This window comes from Equus asinus, chromosome X (assembly GCF_041296235.1).
Source record: "Equus asinus isolate D_3611 breed Donkey chromosome X, EquAss-T2T_v2, whole genome shotgun sequence".
In the NCBI taxonomy this organism is placed as follows: domain Eukaryota; kingdom Metazoa; phylum Chordata; class Mammalia; order Perissodactyla; family Equidae; genus Equus; species Equus asinus.
Window position 1 is genome coordinate 77333141 of NC_091820.1, and position 5175 is coordinate 77338315.

Below are 5175 nucleotides of genomic sequence, written 5' to 3' on the forward strand. Positions count from 1 at the left end.
ATTTTAAATCACCAGCTACTCAGCTAATATTCTGTGTTGTAAGGGGATGTCCTGTGCATTGTAGGATATTTATCAGCATCCCTGGCTTCTGTTACTCAAAGCCAGTAGCATCCTCCAGATATGACAATTTAAATTTCTCCAGACATTGCCAGATGTCCCCTGGGAGGCTATTGCTCCTGTTTTCCTATTTTCTGTGTGCATATATATAAATGCATAATATTTGTGAATTATAGGGAATGTCTTAACTTAAGGAAGGCTTGAAGATTGTTTATATGACACAGAACGGTTGCAAGGAAACTAAAGAATATAGTTAATCATCTGGATGTTTCCAAATACCCAGATGTGTATCATCAAATAGGCAAAACATCTGTGAGTCAGACTGAATTTTTCCAGCTTTCATCTGGAAGTTTATCATTCTGTAAATACAAGCTTCATATCTTGTTGGTCTAACGATTATGTCTATATGATGAATAACACTAGTTCAGAAATCTGTTGATCTGGTGTTTTGGGCTGTCTAACTATCTGATTTGGATCACAGCCCAGATGCTCTGACTCAGTGTGCAGTTTGAGATGACACATAAGAAAAAGAAAAAGAATGTATTGATTTATTAGCCACGTTTTGATGCTATAGCTCAAGATCACTGCTCTTCCCCATTCTGTACCTTTCATCTTTCATTATTTGGCACAGGTGGAGCTTTAAAATATAGGACAGACTGCATTAATTTAACAATGGAAGTCTAAAAGTTGTTGTAAATCTTAGACATTATACTATTTTTCTTTTCTTTTCTTTTTTTTGGTGTAGCAAGTTTATCTCACTCTTTGCCACTGGGTTACACGTTTGCCAAAGCAGAAACTTCCTTCACTGGACATTTCCATTCTGGATATCTTCACTAAAGCTTATGCTTAAGCTGGGGAAATAAAATTTACATATGGCTCCCCATAAGAGCTGCACTTTCATAGTGTCTTACTGGAGGCCCTTCCCTAATACCTTGTGTGTCTACATGGAGAAATCTTCCAAATCCACACAGTGAATAAATAAGCATTTAACACCCACCTTGGCCACTATAGAAGGATCAACATCTATTTGCCTTTCTTGTTTCTGTAGTGGTGGTGGTGGTTAGGAGAGTTGCTACTATTTTGGGGGAAGGGAATGGAAATAAACACATTTATTTATTTTTTACTCTTACCTCACATGAAAGAACATTTTCTCTGACAGAGGAAATTTCAATTCAAAATTAAGTTTATTTCCTCACAGGATTGTCAAGTGGCTTGACATTATTTTAATCTATGACATTTATTGACATCAGCAATAGATTGTGATCTGGACAAAAAAAGTGCTTCCTAACATATTCATTTAGTAAGCATATTTATTTTTTGATCATCAATGATGTTAGCACAACCAAGGGAACTTGGATTTTGAGGAGGAAAGATCCTATGGTAATATAGGAAGAAATAAATAAATAATATAGTTTAAAAACACAGACCTGCTTTCTTAATGTGAATATTAGATTTAATTTCAATAGCATATCTTTCCTTCCACAAAGAAAAAAAAAGAGTTAATGATAGAATCATAATTTGCAACCCTAATCGATACATTTTTTTCTTTTGAAATTAAATTAAGGAATCCAATGTATCTTTTAGAATAAAGCCCAATCTATTGTATGCTTATCTTTACTTTGGGATTTTTGATATTTTCCTATTGGTTCTTTCACTGAACTTGGCAGAGCACCAAATTAATTACAATCTGTATTGTGGGCTCTTTTCTATTTTATCTATTTTTGGGGCATCCTATTTTATTCTTTTCCATGGGAGATTGAAGTTTTTTCACTTCGGAAGACTATTACAGCTTTTATATTTGGCTTGATACTTCACAATGACTCGCTGTATATACCATATGAAATGCATGGCCGGAAATTTAATGAGTAAAAGACAGAAATGTCGAGCTTAATTTTAAATGTTGATGTCTGGCAAACTTTGCAAGATTTTTATGGTTCACTAGGTTCTAGGGAAACATGAATTTATGATTTAATCTCTTTTGCATTTTAGATGCCTCTACAATAAACTTGGTAGACAAGTAATTGCTACCTATTGACATGGATATAATGCACATTTGAGTCGCAGTTATAGAACAATACATACATAAAATAAAATTAACAGCTAAATACTGTATCACTGAGTCCAATATAAATATGCACGCTAGAAGAGATTTCCTTTTGGCATGGATATTTCTAACTTTTATGATCAACCACAGGAACAAATAAGCATACTAATTTTTCAGATGTATAATTAATCTAGTAATACTAGTTGGAAGAAAATGAGTAATTCTCCCCCAAAAATATTCTATGGATCTAAAAACGATGCAATTAATATATTCTCAATCAGTATTTTCAGATAAGTTCATTGTTATAGTCTCTGAAAGCAAAAGAAAATTGAGTATTTACTAGTCAAGGTTAAACTCGACCTTTTAGTAATGGTGCAGGAGGAAGAAATTTATTCACAGCCCTAACAAACTTTTGCTATTATTTTAAGTAGCAACTTCCACTGGCTTAACATTAAAATTTAAATATGAATTACGAATTATAGTTGCAGCAGAAGTTTTGACAATTATACATAATTACACCTTGAAAAGAGGGAGTTTGCTTTTAATCATCCTTTAGAGGGAATAAGCAGGGTGCCGTTTTATAAATGTTTGATTTACCTATCCAAAAGAATGTACTTTGAAGAGACTAGCGATCAGTTGCTGTCAGCAGTCTGTCCATAAAAAAAAGAACTCTTTCACCAGGTGGTGCCTCTTTTCTCCTTGTACAAATAGGTAGAGGATTCTTCCAGTCCCCTTTTTTCAACATACGTTTCTTAATCACCCCCCTATACCAAACACTGCAGTAGGCACTGGAGAACTTTTTCCTTTTTTCATTCTTTCCCCATGTTAGGTCCCACAGAGCATGACATAAACGTGCTATTCACTGTTTACCACTTCACTACAAATTAAAATGGTTCATTTGCATTCATAATGTGTTATTTGGGAGAATTATAGCCAAGTATACATGAAGTGAACACATGACATTATATATCATTACGTGGTGTTAGGCTTTTATTACTGTCCTTGCTGTTTTTGAAACAATGCCTGAAGAAAGAGTGAAAGCAAAATGACTAGCCTACATTCCTAGCCTTACACAAAAGTTCTCTAAGGCAGACAAGATTTGTATTGGTTTTGTCTTCCCTTCTGACATCATCCATAGTGCAGATTTTCTACTTAGTTGAAGAAATCTCCTGAACCTATTTTTTGTGGCAGTGCCTCAAGGTAACTCATCTAATTTAGCCAAAGGAGTTCCCTGATTATCCTTTGAGTTAAGGGAACATTCTTAGGCGGGGTTTGGAGACACTTGAATGAAGATCCAGAGTTAAACAGAGATTGTAAACAGAAAGTAATATCAGGACCAAAAAAAGTCAGGCAGGTTCTCTAGCCAAAGTTGGGTGTGCTGAAAGTCAGAATCAAAGGATAGCTTCCGATTTTGGGTTATTACAAATAGTGCTGCTGTGAACATCCTCATGTGCGTCTTTTGGTGAGTATATGTCAGCATTCCGGGTGGTATATATCTGGGAGTAGAATTACTATATCACAGAGTAGGTATATGTTCAGTTTTAGTAAACGCTTTCCAAAGTGCACCAATTTACACTCCTACAGCAATGTATGAAAGTTCTAGTTGCTCCAACACTTTCAAACAGTTACTTGGTATTATCTGTCTTTTTCATTTTAGCCATTCTCATGGGTGTATGGTGGTATCACACTGTGATTTTGATTTAGATAACCTGAAGGACAAATGAAATAGGGAAAGTTTTCATGTGTTTTTTTCCCCTTGGATGTCCCACTTGTGAATATTTATTCAAGTATTTTGTTCATTTTTATTTTTTTGTCTGCTCTTTCTTTATAGATTTTTAGGAGTTTTTGCTAATATTGTATATTTGTGTTATATATCATTTTTTCAATAAAATTTTCATTTTAAAATAATTTAAATTAGAAAAATTGAGAAGATAGTCATTATACCTCCTTAGACTCCTTTTGAGTATAACAGTTTCTCACACTTTTCTTGTTTTTGATGAACTTGACAATTCTGAGGAGTACTGGTCAGGTATTTACAGAATGCCCCTCGAGTGGGGTTTGGGGATGCCTTCTTCTTATTATGTAATGCCAATTTATTTCTACAGTAATGTTTCGAGCCATAAAATCTTTTTTGTCTCATAATAGTGTAGCCATACCAATTTTCTTTTGATTATTGCTTACAAGGTATGTCTTTTACCGTCTTTTTTTATTTTCAAACATCTGTGTCCTTATAAGTGCCCTTCAATTTCTACTTAAAGAACATATACTTTTTAATCCACTCTGACAATTGTAGTCTTTTAGTTAGATTATCAGTTGCATTTAAAGTGATTATTGATATATGTGGCTTCTATCTACCATCTTATTATTAGTTTTATATTTATCCCAACTATTTCATCTTGCTTTTTCTCTGCATTCTTGTCTTCTTTTATACTAGTCAAATACATTCTCTTATTCCTTTTCTTCTCAAAATATGAAACATTTCATGAATTTTCATGTCATCTTTGAGTACAGACCTTGTTAATCTTCTCTGTATCATATTAACTTTAGTATGTGTACTGCTAGAGTGAAAATGGCATTTTTTAAACTAGAAGTTTTGATTTAGTGTAACTTTGTGATTTAAAAAAGTGGACATTATTTTGGACAATACACTACGTAAAGCAAAATCCACAACAGTTCACTTTCATGTAAGATGTTTTTTCCCCTAAGTAGCCAAACCACAATAACAGATTGTATCATAGATACTCAAAAAAAGTGGTGATGTCTTTATCACTATATTTGTAAACAACCTAGTGGGTGCCCATGTGATTAAAATAATACATGTATAATTATTTAAGTGATGCAAATTATAAAAAAATATTAAGAATTGTGAAGGTTCTGGGATTTTCCATACTTGTATACTAACCAGTTATCTTGCTATTTCATGGATACTGGCAGAAAACAAAAGACTACTGGGTCAGAGTCAAATGACTTTATTATTTACAGCACAGTAGCCAGCATGATCTTCACGCTTCTGTCAGTTGCCTTTGCCCCAAGTCCCATGGGGGTGACATGGAGTGGTCCTATGTGAATTCTGC

At 33.8% G+C, this 5175-nt stretch overlaps 1 non-coding gene across 1 annotated transcript; it reads right to left on the bottom strand.

Moving 5' to 3' along the window:
* Positions 1 to 4565: 4565 nt before the first annotated feature.
* LOC123282761 (U6 spliceosomal RNA) lies at positions 4566 to 4668 on the bottom strand. The gene has a single exon (XR_006523002.1). It is a non-coding gene; the product is annotated as a U6 spliceosomal RNA (small nuclear RNA).
* Positions 4669 to 5175: the final 507 nt, after the last annotated feature.